A 17,788-nucleotide genomic window follows, 5' to 3' on the forward strand; every position below is an offset into this window, starting at 1 on the left:
GAAGGGAAAAAAATTAAACATATCATCCGATTCTGAAAGTTTGGACAAGTCAGGAGAGAATATATGTCCTCAGATACCTCTTCCTCCTCAGATAAAGGTGAAGGAGTTTGGCCGTTCTTCCCCATAGAAGATGGATAGCTTGGTAAAGGTTTTTAGGTCCACCTTGGGCATTAAAGAATCAAAAGCACATAGATCAATATATCAAGATATTATGTTTGGAAGGTTGGAGCCAAAGAAATAGAAAACGTTTCCGGTTAATGAAAAAATTCTGGCACTTACCGTATTAACAAGGAATGGAAAAGACCAGACATGAGAGGAAAGGTTTGCTGCCCTCGTTAATAAACAGAACAGGAGGCAGCGCTATGGGATAAAGCACCTGAGATAGACGTAGCAGTGGCTAAATGATTCCTTGCCATTTGAAGACAAAGGTGTAATTATGGACTCGTTAGATAAATCGGCGCATAACTATCTTAAAAATACCTGGGAATCCCCGGCAGGAGCAATAATACCAGCTATAGCAGCAACATCTACAGCCAAGTCCACAATGGTTTGGCTTAATTAATTTGAGAGTTGGCTGAGGAATAAGGCTGCATGGGAAGGCATCTTGGCAGATATTCCATTAATGCAGGGGGCAGCGGCATTCCTGACAGATGCATCGGGTAGATTGTGCGAGATTGGCGGCAAGATCGGCAGTTCTCTCAAATGTACCTCGTATAGCACAGTGGCTTAAAAGTTGTCCAGGGGATATGCAGTCAAGATCCATATTGCGTGCCATTCATTGTGAAGGGTAATATGTGTTTGGACCCGCTCTTGATGACATCTTGGAAAACGCTGGTGATGGTAAAAAGCTTCTCCCTAATTAGTCCTTCCCTTCATACAGAAGGCCATTCAGAGGAGAAGTATGGTCATAGAAACCTTCAGAAGATCAGGGACAGGGGCTGTGGCCATGCACTGGTACTGACCGGACGTGCGCGTGTGTGCGTTCGTGCTTGTGTTTGAAGAGTTCCTAGTATCCTGCTATAAAATCCTGAGGTAACGAACCCCGACTAGCTGTGGAGGCTGAGAGAGCTAGAAACTGCAGAGGCCTCTGTGTCTGGAGTGTTGAGAAGAAGCAGTGGCCATCTTGAAAGTCTGGGACCAGCGTACAGAAAAGGAAGGCTATCTCCATACTCACCTCAGAGAAGACACTGTGGGTCCCGATACCTGGACAAAGAGTGGCTGCTGGCGCAGTGAAGGTAAATAAGCAGCCTGCAGGAAAGCTGCACAATGTGAGTCAAGGGGTCCTAGAGCCCTCAGTGTTCTATTACTGCAATCTGTGGGAGACTCTGTGATGAAGCCATAGAGAAGGAATATGTTCCTGCTGCAAATGGGCTTTAAGACAGTGATTATAAGGCTGCTATGACCCATAGTAAAAAGATGGGTCAGGAAGATGGGGAACAGTGTGCCGGCTTCCAAGATGGCGCCCATGTGTCTAATGGAAGGTGGCAAAAAGATGTTTTGGGAGACATTACTGCAAAATTGGGGAAATTTGCACATGTAGGGCCTGTTGGTACACCTGGTCCTCGGCTGTCAGGTTCGCATTTACAGGGGGCGCAAAATATAACACCAAGTGGATCCAGCTAGTCAGCCCTAGTGGTGGAAGGAGGAGAGGATGATGATACGCTGACCGATCTGTTTCAACATCTTAAAATGTGGGGAAATCGCCCAAGGGAAAGGACTCTAAGGGTATGTTTCCACGGTAAGGAATGGCTCAGGATTTGACGCAGGTAAAATCTGCACCAAATCTGCATCTGAGGTCACTGGCAGGTCACATGGGTTTTTTATGCGTTTTTTTCATGCGGAATTGTGTGTGTTTTTGTAAGCTAAATAAAGATATATATATAAAAAAAATGTTTTTTAATTTCCATGTTTAACCTCTCTTTACATACTCCATTAAAGAATACACACACAGATAGATTATTCACATTTAAAGATGCCCTAAGTGATTGACCCGTCACCTTGTGGGTTTAGTACTCTAGATATGATAACTTTCACTGTATGGAGGCCAATTGGTAATGAAACCAGTCTCCACAATAGTACTTTATGAATAAAATTGTTTTTATTAATAAATATTAAAATTGAAACATGAACATAAATATTAAGGGTGCTTGGTCCTAAAACGAGGGACTACATAACCATAGTCTAGCAAAAGGTACAAGGCTACCAACACAATAGAAGCAGGTTATTAACTACTAAAACTGAATATATACCATGTGTATGCACATATGTCTACACAGTGTGGACTACCCAACCTAAACGGAACTGGTTGTAGTTAGTATACCCTCACTGCTGACAAATATAAAGTGCAAAGTGTTAACCGCTATAAGGTGTAAAGAGTTATACTTGGTGTGTAGCCGCTGTAGCACTCTTCGGCGTCCCTCTGCCCCGACGCGCGTTTCGCAACTGCTTCTTCTGGAGGCGTGTCAGGGCAGGGGGTGCGCCGATTTATATAGTGTGTATTACATTAGTGGTTGGCTGCTGACTGTGGAGGCCGGAAGACTGCGTGTAAGTACAACGCATGTGTCCCAATGTGGCGTGTGTAGTCTGGGCCGGTATGCATGTATGATATATCCGTACTGCCGTACGGAAACCGGAAGCCACCTACGAGGCGGAGCAAGTTTGTATCTGTTCTATGCTGATGAGCACTGCAGTTTGTATGGCGCTTACACCCTCCTATCGGTACCTGTGACCAAAATAGGGTGTTGACGGCCATCGGCGCATGCAGACTGAAGCCCCAGGTCATCAATTAAGATGACGCGGAGGCTCCGCCCACCATCGTCCGATAGTCATCAACCCCACAGGACCGTGGACTGCGCATGCGCACCACTGCTAAGAGCTGCATAAGGAAAAAGATGATAATCTAATGTAAATAACTTTTCATGTATTCGATTAACGTAACTATTTTAAAGCTAGTGTGTATAGTGCAACTGTATATATCTATAATGCTTCTCAATGAGTTGCCTAAAGATTAATTACAAATATGTGTGATTATTCTTACTCCTTACTGTAAAAAAAAATTAATTTAAGTGCTAAGGTGCTATTAGTTTTGTGCAAAGAAGAAGAAATGGTTAACAAATAAATTTTGATCCTAATGTCATAATATGACACAATTTTTGTAAGGTAACTGATAACATTGTGCTAGTGTATGTGTGTTCTAAATCGAAAATGACATGACTAGACAATATCATATTCCAAAAAATACTGTATACATTATAAGACAGGTCCTAAATATGGAATATACTTGTATTATCAAAACAGTACTACAATAATAGCAATGAAAAACATCTCTATTCGTAGTTTAGTATATGCGTGCTTCCAATATAAGAGTCATAAATCTGTATAAATCCTATGGAAGACCGTTATTCTTGACTTGCCACAGATTGCCATCTCCAAAACTTGTATGTTAAGAGATACACTCACTGGCCACTTTATTAGGTACACCTGTCCAACTTCTTGTTAACACTTAATTTCTAATCAGCCAATCACATGGCGGCAACTCAGTGCATTTAGGCATGTAGACATGGTCAAGACAATCTCCTGCAGTTCAAACCGAGCATCAGTATGGGGAAGAAAGGTGATTTGAGTGCCTTTGAACGTGGCATGGTTGTTGGTGCCAGAAGGGCTGGTCTGAGTATTTCAGAAACTGCTGATCTACTGGGATTTTCACGCACAACCATCTCTAGGGTTTACAGAGAATGGTCCGAAAAAGAAAGAAAATCCAGTGAGCGGCAGTTCTGTGGGCGGAAATGCCTTGTTGATGCCAGAGGTCAGAGGAGAATGGGCAGACTGGTTCGAGCTGATAGAAAGGCAACAGTGACTCAAATCGCCACCCGTTACAACCAAGGTAGGCCTAAGAGCATCTCTGAACGCACAGTGCGTCGAACTTTGAGGCAGATGGGCTACAGCAGCAGAAGACCACACCGGGTACCACTCCTTTCAGCTAAGAACAGGAAACTGAGGCTACAATTTGTACAAGCTCATCGAAATTGGACAGTAGAAGATTGGAAAAACGTTGCTTGGTCTGATGAGTCTCGATTTCTGCTGCGACATTCGGATGGTAGGGTCAGAATTTGGCGTAAACAACATGAAAGCATGGATCCATCCTGCCTTGTATGGAGCATCTTTGGGATGTGCAGCCGACAAATCTGCGGCAACTGTGTGATGCCATCATGTCAATATGGACCAAAATCTCTGAGGAATGCTTCCAGCACCTTGTTGAATCTATGCCACGAAGAATTGAGGCAGTTCTGAAGGCAAAAGGGGGTCCAACCCGTTACTAGCATGGTGTACCTAATAAAGTGGCCGGTGAGTGTATATGGCTAGCCATTCCCGGAAATTGTTCCTTCCCAGAAAAATGTCCCACATTGAAATTGACCATACGACGTTCAGCAAATCCATAAAAATCAGAATATATAACCGGTACTAAGAGAAATGAAAAAATAGAATTAAAACCAACATTAAAACAAAAATGAAAATAAAAACAAGGTAAACCCAAATGTAAATATGGACATGTAGGTGTCCATATTAAATTCACCCCCTACCCCATTACTTCCATAGAATATACTAATTTTGCTATAAGAAGGTCCCAAACCCAAAACTTATGTTTAATCCTTGTGGGGCAATAGTTGCCAACCTATAGATCCACTGACATTCTTTTTTAGCCAGTCTTTTCCCCATGTCTCCACCCCTGGGACCTAAATCTAATAGGTCTATACCTTTGACTGAGAGTAGTCTAGAATTACATTGATGAAATCTCTTGAAATGTCTGGGTAGCGTCTTGAGGGTGGTGTCGTCTGTAACCGTCTTGGCTTTGTCAATGTCAAGACAATGTTCGCGTACCCTAATTTTAAGTTCACGACTTGTCATACCTATGTATATCTTTTTGCATGGACATTCCGAATAGTAAATGACCCCTTTCGTGGAACACGTGATGTGGGTCCTGATGTTGTAACTCCTAGTATGATCAAAGTTACTGAATGTGTGTCCCCTCTTCATGTTGGCGCATCCCTTACATATACCACATGGAAAGAAACCCTGCCGTGTTGTTACTTTTTTATTTCTGGCTATTCTTTTGGGGTCATAGGAACTATGTGTAAGAAGATCACGTAAGTTCTGCTACGAATAACGCCGCTCGGGGAGAATCTTTTTAAGGACCGGGTCAGTTTGCAAGATCTTCCAATGTTTCTGGATAATTTTTTTTAAATCGTACCAGTTGTTGTTATATTTGGTTATAAACCTTACCTGGTTGTTTCCCTCTATTGTTGGATGAATAAGTTGATTTTTATGTAGTAACTGCTCTCTGGGGGTATTCTTGGCCCTCATATATCCCCTTTGTATGGCCTTTCGATTATATCCCCGGTCCTGGAACCTTGTTTTCAGAAGCCTGGATTGTTCCTCAAACTGCTCTTCTTCCGAACATATTCGCCTGATTGGTAAATATTGGCCAATTGGTATACCCTCAATAGTCGGTCTTGGGTGTAATGATGTTGCATGTAGCAGCGAGTTAGTGGCCGTAGGTTTCCGAAATACCGTTGTGGATAAATGCCCACTTGGAAGTGCCGAAATACATAGATCCAAAAATTCAATCTGCCGACCAAATTTATAAGTTAAGGTACCTTCACACGAAGCGACGCTTCAGCGATAGCGACAACGATGTCGATCGCTGCAGCGTCGCTGTTTGGTCGCTGGAGAGCTGTCACACAGACCGCTCTCCAGCGATCAACTATGCCGAGGTCCCCTGGTAACCAGGGTAAACATCGGGTAACTAAGCGCAGGGCCGCGCTTAGTAACCCGATGTTTACCCTGGTTACCAGCGTAAAATCTAAAAAAAACAAACAGCACATACTTACATTCACGTCCCCCTGCGTCCACTTCCTGACTGACTGAGCGCCGTACAGTGAGAGCAGAGCGGTGACGTCACCGCTGTGCTGCTTTCACTTTCACTTTGCGGCGCTGAGTCAGAGGAGGAAGCAGACTGCAGGGGACGCAATGTGAGTATGTGCTGTTTGTTTTTTTTACATTTTACGCTAGTAACCAGGGTAAACATCGGGTAACTAAGCGCGGCCCTGCGCTTAGTTACCCGATGTTTACCCTGGTTACCAGTGTAAAATATCGCTGGTATCGTTGCTTTTGCTTTCAAACACAACGATACACAGCGATCGGACGACCAAATAAAGTTCTGGACTTTATTCAGCGACCAGCGACATCACAGCAGGATCCTGATCGCTGCTGCGTGTCAAACGAAACGATATCGCTAGCGAGGACGCTGCAACGTCACGGATTGCTAGCGATATCGTTATAATGTCGTTTCGTGTGAAGGTACCTTTAGTCTGATATTTTGGCCATTGTTATTCAGTCGTGTCATTAGAGTCTTGAGTTCCTCTACAGGTCCATCCTAGATGAACATAATGTCATCAATGAAACAGATCCAATTTTGGATCCGTTCCATACCCTCGATTTCCTCCTCCTGAAAAATTGACCACTCCCAGGCGCCCATGAACAGAATAGCATATGAGGGGGCACAAGAGGCCCCCATAGCCGTACCCTGTAACTGTAAGTACGATTTTCCATTGAATGTGAAGGCATTATGTGTGAGGATAAACTTTAACAATGTCAAAATTAATTCTACTGTATCTTTATCCATGTTACTGTGCCGTAAATATCTCTCTACTGCCTTTAAACCATCAATGTGTTTAATGGATGAGTATAAGGCCTCAACGTCGGCCGTTACCAACACCATACTGTCCATTAGCTGTATATTTTCAACGTGGCCCAGCGCTGCGGTGGTATCTTTAATCTAAGAAGGTAGTTGAGTGACTAAGGGTTTAAGATAGTATTCTACCACGTCACATATGATCTCACAAAGTTCTTCATTGGCTGCCACTATTGGTCTCCCGGGAGGGTCCAGAGGATTTTTGTGGACTTTAGGAACCAAGTAAAAGGTCGCCAATCTAGGATCCATTTTCAAATGTATGTCTAAGAATTTTTTGGGGATGATGTTGTTTTCATAGGCAGACAATAATATATCAACCAACTCATCTTTGAATTTAGTCATAGGGTTAAATGTAAGTGTCATAGGATTAAATATAAGTGGCTTATATTCTTGGATGTTATTAAGTATTTTTCCCGCCTGGGTTTCATACATGTGATTTGGCCAGATAACAATGTTCCCTCCTTTGTCCGCCACTTTGAAAACAACATCATCCCAGTCCTTAAGTTCCTTCAATGCTTCCCTTTCCCGTATTGTTAAGTTATTTCTAATGACTTTGCCAGATGTATTAATTTCTTCAATATCCATTGTGACCATTTTGGTAAATGTGTCAATAGCAGGTACCAGGGCAAGTGATGGAAATTTAGTGGATTTGTTGATCAGTTTCATAGGAAACTTAAGGTACCTTCACACTGAGCAACTTGACAAGGAGAACCACAACGATCCGTGACGTTGCAGCGTCCTGGTTAGCGATCTCGTTGTGTTTGACACGCAGCAGCGATCTGGATCCCGCTGTGATATCGCTGGTCGGAGCTAGAAGTCCAGCACTTTATTTGGTCGTCAGATCGGCGTGTATCATCGTGTTTGACAGCAAAAGCAACGATGTCAGCAATGTTTTACATGGAGGTAACGACCTGTGAGAATGATAAATGAGTCACCGTTACGTCACAGGATCGCTCCTGCATCGTTCTGGAGCTGCTGTGTTTGACATCTCTACAGCGACCTAAACAGCGACGCTGCAGCGATCGGCTCGTTGTCTATATCGCTGCAGCGTCGCTGAGTGTGACGGTACCTTTACTTGGATTTGAAGTGTTATCTTCTATCAAGGACTCCAAGGCTTCCAAAGCTTCTTGTTCAGCCTTATTCATTCCTTCTTCTCCATTTTCCTTCTTATGATGGAATTTTTTTAGGATCAACTTCCTGGAGAACAAGTGAAGGTCCACACAGATAGATACATCTATAGATATATACATAAAATTTAGTCCAGACATTGACAAGGTTCGAAAAAAATTTTTTTTTATTTGAAATAACAATTTTCTCCTTCAAACTTTGCTTTCGTCAAAGAATGCTCCTTTTGCAGCAATTACAGCATTGCAGACCTTTGGCATTCTAGCAGTTAATTTTCTAAGGTAATCTGGAGAAATTTCACCCCATGCTTCCAGAAGCCCATCCCACAAGTTGGTTTGTCTTGATGGGCACTTGTTGCGTACCATACGGTCAAGCTGCTCCCACAACAGCTCAGTGGGGTTGAGATCTGGTGACTGCGCTGGCCACTCCATTACAGATAGAATACCAGCTGCCTGCTTCTTCCCTAAATAGTTCTTGCATATTTTGGAGATGTGCTTTGGGTCATTGTCCTGTTGTAGGATGAAATTGGCTCCAATCAAGCGCTGTCCACATGGTATGGCATGGCGTTCCTTATTCAAAATCCCTTTTACCTTGTACAAATCTCCCACTTTACCAGCACCAATGCAACCCTACACCATCACATTACCTCACCATGCTTGAGAGATGCTGTCAGGCACTCTTCCATCATCTTTTCAGTTGTTCTGCGTCACACAAATATTCTTCTGTGTGATCCAAACACCTCATACTTGGATTCGTCCGTCCATAACACTTTTTTCCAATGTTCCTATGTCTGTGTTCTTTTGCCCATATCAATCTTTTCCTTTTATTAGCCAGTCTCAGATATGGCTTTTTCTTTCCCACTCTGCCCTGAAGACCAGCATCCCGGAGTCGCCTCTTCACTGTAGACGTTGACACTGGCGTTTTGCGTGTACTTTTAATGAAGCTGCCAGTTGAGGACCTGTGAGGCGTCGATTTCTCAAACTACAGACTCTAATGTACTTGTCTTGTTGCTCAGTTGCGCAGCGGGGCCTCACACTTCTCTTTATACTCTGGTTAGAGCCTGTTTGTGCTCTCCTCTGAAGGGAGTAGTACACACTGTTGTAGGAAATCTTCAGTTTCTTGGCAATTTCTGACATGGAATAGCCTTCATTTCTAAGAACAAGAATAGACTGTCGAGTTTCACATGAAAGTTCTTTTTTTCTGGCCATTTTGAGAGTTTAATGGAACCAACACATGTAATGCTCCAGATTCTTAACTAGCTCAAAGGAAGGTCAGGTTTATAGGTTCTCTAATCAGCCAAACTGTTTTCAGCTGTGCTAACATACTTGCACAAGGGTTTTCAAGGGTATTCTAACCATCCATTAGCCTTCTTACACAGTTAGAAACACAAAGTGCCATAAGAACACTGGAGTCATGGTTGTTGGAAATGGGCCTCTATACACCTATGAAGATATTGCAGTACAAACCAGACGTTTGTAGCTAGAATAGTCATTTACCACATTAACAATGTATAGAGTGTATTTCTAAATCATTTAATGTTAGCTTCATTGGAAAAAACTGTGCTTTTCTTTCAAAATCAGGAAATTTCTAAGTGACCCTAAACTTTTGAACGGTAGTGTAGATAGATATCTATCTATTATCTATCGATATATCTATCGATAGATATATCTGTAGATAGCTAGATATATATCGATAGATAATAGATAGATATATTGATAGATAATAGATAGATACGATAGATATAATAGATAGATAGGTAGATAATAGATAGATCTATAGATGGATAGATCATAGCAAGCCCGATGTTTAGTAATAAACATAATAAAATGGTACATAAAGAGTTGGGCCGGGATCACACGTACAAGAAACTCGGACGAGTCTCACATCTTAATACCCTGCACTGCCGCCAGCACTCGGGAGCGGAGCGTACAGCTGCATGTATTTCTGTGCAGCCACACGCTACGCTGCCGAGTGATGGCGGCAGTGCCAGATATTAAGATGCGAGACTCGTCCGAGTTTCTCCCATGTGTGATCCCGGCCTTTAAAGGCACACACACACACAAAATCTGTGTTAGGCCGGGGTCACTCTTGTGAGAAACTCGCACGAGTCTCGCACCTCAATACCTGGCACTGCCGCTGGCACTCGGGACCGGAGTATGTGGCTGCATGCATTTTTATGCAGCTGAACGCTCCGGTCCTGAGTGCCGACGGCAGTGCCGGGTATTGAGGTGCGAGCATCTCGCAAGTGTTACGCTGGCCTTAACCCCTTAAGCCCCGAGGGTGGTTTGCACGTTAATGACCGGGCCGATTTTTACAATTCTGACCACTGTCCCTTTATGAGGTTATAACTCTGGAACGCTTCAACGGATCTTGGCGATTCTGACATTGTTTTCTCGTGACATATTGTACTTCATGGTAGTGGTAAAATTTCTTCGATATAACTTGCGTTTATTTGTGAAAAAAAAATGGAAATTTGGGCGAAAATTTTGAAAATTTCACAATTTTCCAACTTTGAATTTTTATGCCCTTAAATCACAGACATATGTCACACAAAATACTTAATAGGTAACATTTCCCACATGTCTACTTTTACATCAGCACAATTTTGGAACCAAAATTTTTTTTTTGTTAGGGAGTTATAAGGGTTAAAATTGACCAGCAATTTCTCATTTTTACAACACCATTTTTTTTAGGGACCACATCTCATTTGAAGTCATTTTGAGGGGTCTATATGATGGAAAATACCAAAGTGTGACACCATTCTAAAAACTGCACCCCTCAAGGTGCTCAAAACCACATTCAAGAAGTTTATTAACCCTTCAGGTGTTTCACAGGAATTTTTGGAATGTTTAAATAAAAATGAACATTTAACTTTTTTTCACACAAAATTTATTTCAGCTCCAATTTGTTGTTGTACAATTTGTCCTGAGTACGCTGATACCCCATATGTGGGTGTAAACCACTGTTTGGGCGCATGGCAGAGCTCGGAAGGGAAGGAGCGCCATTTGACTTTTCAATGTAAAATTGACTGGAATTGAGATGGGACGCCATGTTGCGTTTGGAGAGCCCCTGATGTGCCTAAACATTGAAACCCCCCACAAGTGACACCATTTTGGAAAGTAGACCCCTTAAGGAACTTATCTAGATGTGTGGTGTTCACTTTGACCCAACAAGTGCTTCACAGAAGTTTACAATGCAGAGCCGTAAAAATAAAAAATCATATTTTTTCACAAAAATGATCTTTTCACCCCCAGTTTTTTATTTTCCCAAGCGTAAGATTAGAAATTGGACCCCAAAAGTTGTTGTGCAATTTGTCCTGAGTACGCTGATACCCGATATGTTGGGGTAAACAACTGGGCGCATGGCAGAGCTTGGAAGGGAAGGAGCGCCGTTTGACTTTTCAGTGCAAAATTGACTGGAATTGAGATGGGACACCATGTCACGTTTGGAGAGCCCCTGATGTGCCTAAACATTAAAACCCCCCACAAGTGACACCATTTTGGAAAGTAGACACCCTAAGGAACTTATCTAGATGTGTTTTGAGAGCTTTGAACCCCCAAGTGTTTCACTACAGTTTATAACGCAGAGCAGTGAAAATAAAAATTCCTTTTTTTTTTTTCACAAAATAGATTTTTTAGCCCCCAGTTTTGTATTTTCACAAGGGTAACAGGATAAATTGGACCTCAAAAGTTGTTGTCCAATTTGTCCTGAGTACGCTGATACCCCATATGTCGGGGGGAACCACCGTTTGGGTGCATGGCAGAGCTCGGAAGGGAAGGAGCGCCATTTGGAATGCAGACTTGGATGGATTGGTCTGCAGGTGTCACGTTGCATTTGCAGAGCCCCTGATGTATCCAAACAGTAGAAACCCCCAAGTGACTCCATATTGGAAACTAGACCTCCCAAGGAACTTATCTAGATGTGTTGTGAGAACTTTGAACCCCCAAGTGTTTCACTACAGTTTATAACGCAGAGCCGTGAAAATAAAAAATCTTTTTTTTTCCCCACAAAAATTATTTTTAGCCCCCCAAATTTTTATTTTCCCAAGGGTAACAAGAGAACTTGGACCCCAAAAGTTGTTGTCCAATTTGTCCCAAGTACGCTGATACCCCATATGTTGGGGTAAACCCCTGTTTGGGCGCACGGGAGAGCTCGGAAGGGAAGGAGCACTGTTTTACTTTTTCAACGCAGAATTGGCTGGAATTGAGATCGGACGCCATGTCGCGTTTGGAGAGCCCCTGATGTGCCTAAACAGTGGAAACTCCCCAATTCTAACTGAAACCCTAATCCAAACACACTCCTAACCCTAATCCCAACGGTAACCCTAACGACACCCCTAACCCTGACACACCCCTAACTCTAATCCCAACCTTAATCCCAACCGTAAATGTAATCCAAACCCTAACTTTAGCCCCAACCCTAACCCTAACTTTAGCCCCAACCCTAACCCTAACTTTAGCCCCAACCCTAACCCTAGCCCTAACCATAACCCTAACCCTAGCCCTAATCCTAATGGGAAAATAGAAATAAATACATTTTTTAAATTTTATTATTTTTCCATAACTAAGGGGGTGATGAAGGGGGGTTTGATTTACTTTTATAGCGGATTTTTATGATTTGCAGCTGTCACACACTAAAAAGACGCTTTTTATAGCAAAAAAGTTTTTGCGTCTCCACATTTTGAGATCTATAATTTTTCCATATTTTAGTCCACATAGTCATGTGAGGTCTTGTTTTTTGCGGGACGAGTTGACGTTTTTATTGGTAACATTTTCGGGCACGTGACATTTTTTGATCGCTTTTTATTCCGCCGATTTTTGTGAGGCAGAATGACCAAAAACCAGCTATTCATGAATTTCTTTTGGGGAGGGGCGTTTATACCATTCCACGTTTGGTAAAATTGATAAAGCAGTTTTATTCTTCGGGTCAGTACGATTACAGCGATACCTCATGTAAGAGTCATGTCGGCCTGGTAGTCGGGGGCAGGTATATCTCGCCCAGGTATTTGTCCTATGTGAATTAGGCCGCTCAGTATCTTCAGGATACCGAGGGGTTAATAACTGCAGGAATAAAGGCTGACCAGCTGGAGGTTTCAGGTGTCAGCCTGTGGCACACAGAATGCCTGTCTGTGTGAGACAATGTGAGTAAGAGCTGTGCTCATGACCTGTGTTATGTTTGCTGGGTGGGAGTAGCCCCCCCAGTTGTTAGATAGGAACGTGTTTGTTTAGTAAGTGCCGGACAGGCAAGGATTTATTTTTATGATTTGTTTTCTGTATTTGCTTTCACTTTAATAAACCTGACCTGAGGTCAGTCTACCTGGAAACCTGCTGTCGCCTCAGAGTTTAATGCACAAACCACGTGACCTTTGACCCCAGCAAAGGCGATCCCGGAGTGTTTTGTCACACTCATTTATATCATTTTTTTTTGTTTTGGCGCTTTTACACGATAAAAACTATTTTATAGAAAAAATAATTATTTTGGCATCGCTTTATTCTGAAAACTATAACTTTTATGTTTTTGCTGATGATGCTGTATAGCGGCTCGTTTTTTGCGGGACTAGATGACGTTTTCAGCGGTACCATGGTTATTTATATCCGTCTTTTTGATCGCGTGTTATTCCACTTTTTGTTCGGCGGTATGATAATAAAGCGTTGTTTTCTGCCTCGTTTTTTTTTTTATTTTTTTACGGTGTTCACTGAAGGGGTTAACTAGTGGGACAGTTTTATAGGTTGGGTCGTTACGGACGCTGCGATACTAAATATGTGTACTTTTATTGTTTTGTTTTTTTTATTTAGATAAAGAAATGTATTTATGGGAATAATATTTTTTATTTTTCTTTATTTAGGAATTTTTTTTTTTACACGTGGAATTTTTTTTTTTTTACTTTTTTACTTTGTCCCAGGGGGGGACATCACAGATCGCTGATCTGACAGTTTGCACAGCACTCTGTCAGATCAGCGATCTGACTTACAGCGCTGCAGACTTACCAGCGCCTGCTCTGAGCAGGCGCTTGGTAAGCCACTCCCTGCAGGATCCGGATGTAGCCCCGTGGCCATTTTGGATCCGGGGACTGCAGGGAGAGGAGGTAAGAGACTCTCGGAGCAACGCAATCACATCCCTATACCGCCGGAACACTGCGATCAAACATGTCGTGTCGGGGGTTAATGTGCCGGGAGCGGTCCGTGACCGCTCCTGGCACATAGTGCCGGATGTCAGCTGCGATAGTCAGCTGACACCTGGCCGCCATCGGCTGCGCTTTCCCCGTGAGCGCGGCCGATCGCATATGACGTACTATCCCGTCGGTGGGAATTAAGGCCCACCCCACCTCGACGGGATAGTACGTCATATGGGATTAAGGGGTTAAATGCAATATCTGCTTAATTGAAAAAAAATGGTATGGACTCCCGCTAAATTTTCCCGCGCCAGAGAGGGAAAGCCAGCGACTGGGGGACCGATGTTTGTAGCCTGGGAAGGGGTTAATACTCATGGAGCTTTGCAGGCTATAATTATCAGCCCACAGCTGTATATTTAGCCTATTAAGATAGGGGGACCCCCCCCCCCAAAAAAAAAAAAAAAGAAAAATTGCTGTAGCGTCCCCCTATAATTTATAGCCAGTAAGGCCACGCAGACAGCAGGCTGATATTCATAGCCTAGAGAGGGACCATGGATATTTCCTCTCTCCCACTGCCCTGTAGCGGTGGCATATGGGGTAGTAAGGGGTTAGGCTATGTGCACACGTTCAGGATTTCTTGCAGAAATTTTCTGGGCAAAACCGAACATTTTCTGCAAGAAATCAGCATGCGTTTTTCTCGCGTTTTTACCACGTTTTTGGTGTGTTTTTTTTTTGCAGGTTTTTCCGGAGGTTCCTAATGCAATAATATAGTGGGAAATCCGCAAAATTAATGAAAATACTGCGTTTTTTACCGCAATGCGTTTTTTTCGTGGAAAAAAATGCATCATGTGCACAAAAATTGCGGAATGCATTCTAAATGATGAGATGCATAATGTATGCGTTTTTATAGCGAAGAAACGCGAAAAATCTGCAACGTGTGCACACAGCCTAAATGTCACCTTAGTAAGGTGACCTTAAGCTGGCTTAGTAATGAGGTGTCAATAAAACTCCTACCATTGCTAATTCTATAAAGGATAAATGTTAAAGGATTAATAAAACACACACACACATGCAATAGATAATTTTAATGAAATAAAACGCCACACAGTTTTGCCATCTTTATTACACTGGTAATCCAAGCGAATCCATCGATCTTCTGAAAAAAATAAATAGATAAACCAACAGTATACTCCCTGTTCTGACGCAGTCCGTAATAACGAGTGACCCACGACGAGTCTAGCTCTGCTAAATCTGGATGCCTGACATCCAGACATAGTAGAGCTTGTAGATGACCACCGGAGATAACTCTCCTTTGATCACCAACACTCTAGCCCTCGCGGTCAGCTGAACATCAGAACTATCCTAGGGTGACCTAAGATAACTCCCGGTCATGTGCACGGCAGTTCTCGCAGTAAGCTAAGTTATATATTTTCCACCATAATATGCAAATAAAATGATAAAAAAACAGACAATGTGATTTTCTGGATTTTTTTTTCTCAGTTTGTCTCCCATAGTTGAGGTCTACCTATGATGTAAATTACAGACGCCTCTCATCTTTTTAAGTGGTGGAACTTGCACTATTGCTGAATGACTAAATACTTTTTTGCCCCACTGTAAGTGACAGGGAATGGCCCTACAATGAGGCTATAAGAAGAATCCCAGAGTGAGGCCACTGGAGTTTACTCCATTAAAGGGAACCTGTCACCCCGTTTTTTTCAGTATGAGATAAAAATACCATTAAATAGGGCCTGAGCTGTGCTGGACAATAGTGTATTTTGTGTACCCTGATATGCGAACTCGGCTTCAGGAAAATGGCCGCCGCGATCTCCATCTGCGCATGCGCGGCATCCTGCGGCCATTTTCCTGAAGCACAGCAGAGCGCTCCATCTGCGCACGCGCGGCCTCAGGAAGATGGCCGCCGCCAGCGATAAAGCGGTGAATAGCGCAGATCGCGCTCTTTTTCTTCAACTGTGCAGTGCATTCCACTGTTGGGCATGCCCAAACCACTACGCCACCAACGGAAAGATAAGCAAGATCTGGGGGAGAAGAAGCGATTTGACCAGACCACCTTGATTGACAGGCGAAAACGGCGACTGGTAAGGTATTTCGGCAGCATAGGTGGGGAATCAGGGTACACAAAATACACTATTGTCCAGCACAGCTCAGGCCCTATTTAATGGTATTTTTATCTCATACTGAAAAAACGGGGTGACAGGTTCCCTTTAAGTCCACTAGTTATTAAAATGAGGAACAAAGTGTGTATATGGGAAAAACTACCTCTGTCAGCCTTGGATAGAGTAACCCTCATTAAGATGTACTTAAAGGGAATCTGTCACCCCCAAAATCGCAGGTGAGGTAAGCCCACCGGCATCAGGGGCTTATCTACAGCATTCTGGAAGCCCCCGATGTATCCTAAAAGATGAGAAAAAGACGTTAGATTATACTCGCCCAGGGGCGTTCCCGCTGCGGTCCTGGTCCGGCGCCTCCCATCTTCATCAGATGTGCGCAGGTGCTGGGCCTCTCTGACCTTTCCCGGCGCCTGCGCACTGCAGTACTTTGCTCTGCCCTCAACAGGGCAGACAAAGTATGCCTGCGCAGGAGCCGCAGCGTGAAGACCAAAAGAGGACGTCATCTGATGAAGATGGGAGGCGCCATCAGAATGCTGTAGATAAGCCCCTGATGCCGGTGGGCTTACCTCACCTGCGATTTTGGGGGTGACAGGTTCCCTTTAATGCCATGCATTCTATACGTTGTACACAACTCGCCTGTCTAGAGTCCTACATACTGGTTGCACATCATCTTCAGAGATTTGGTGTGGAAAAGAGGGGCCCCCAGAAATAAACTGCAATTGCCAAAAATTCAGGGGGGTTAGCTTTGCCTTATATTTGGGGGTACTACTTAGATTCCTGGTTTCAGCACTTCCGAGGATGGGCATTGGAGGAGGCCCAGGAAGCAGAATCAATAGTATTAAAATACATGGCACACAATAAAGTGATGTCATTGTGCACCCGCTGCCTCAGAGGCAGAGGGGAATGATGGGGGAGGGAGCATCATCTGACTCTCTCCATTCCATCATTGTCTTCAATTTTATTGGCAGCTATGATGCTGAATCAGTTGAGTGTGGGGGGGTGGCAGTTTGCCCTAGAAACAGAAGCCTGGGAACTTGTGAAGAAAGCAGTCCTTGTGAGGGAAGAGTGAGAAGGATTCTATTCTCTTTTTCTAAAAAAAAGCAAACAAAAAAAATCTAAAACACAACCTCTTTCAGGACTATCATCATCTTCAGGGGACTGAACAAGTTCCTAAAGACCCTTCTCTTCAAAATTTAATCTATAAAATCAATCATAAAACTGTTCCGTGGCTTTTATATAATTGTTCTAATGTTTCAATCCACATAGAAGATCAGAAATTTGTCAGAGTGGCCCTAGCCATGGATGGAAGGATCAGGCATTTCCAGGTCAGGGCCCTTCTCTTCGGGTTATCGATGGCACCAAAATTTTTTACAAAGTTGATAGCGGAAATAATGGCTCATATGTGGGCATAGAACATCCGTCTTATTCCATACTTGGATGACTTCTTGATCATAGGCAACTCGGTAAACTACTGCAGTACACAATTAGAATGTGTCAGAACCACCTTGACAAACCTGGGTTGGCTTTTGAACTTGAGAAAGTCTAGATTGATTCCCGAGTCCAAATCTTTCTAGGTCTTTTATTAGATTCTATAAATGAGAATTGTCATCTTCCAAGGGAAAAGATCTTAAAAGTATCACATCAGGTACTAAAAGCAATAAACAAGACCAT

At 43.1% G+C, this 17,788-nt stretch overlaps 1 protein-coding gene across 5 annotated transcripts in view; it reads left to right on the plus strand.

Moving 5' to 3' along the window:
• Nucleotides 1–17,788, plus strand: part of ZNF410 (zinc finger protein 410) — a 64,071-nt gene that overhangs the window by 35,324 nt on the left and 10,959 nt on the right. The gene's annotated exons all lie outside the window — the stretch shown is intronic.

This window comes from Ranitomeya variabilis, chromosome 1 (assembly GCF_051348905.1).
Source record: "Ranitomeya variabilis isolate aRanVar5 chromosome 1, aRanVar5.hap1, whole genome shotgun sequence".
NCBI classification, from domain to species: Eukaryota; Metazoa; Chordata; class Amphibia; order Anura; family Dendrobatidae; genus Ranitomeya; species Ranitomeya variabilis.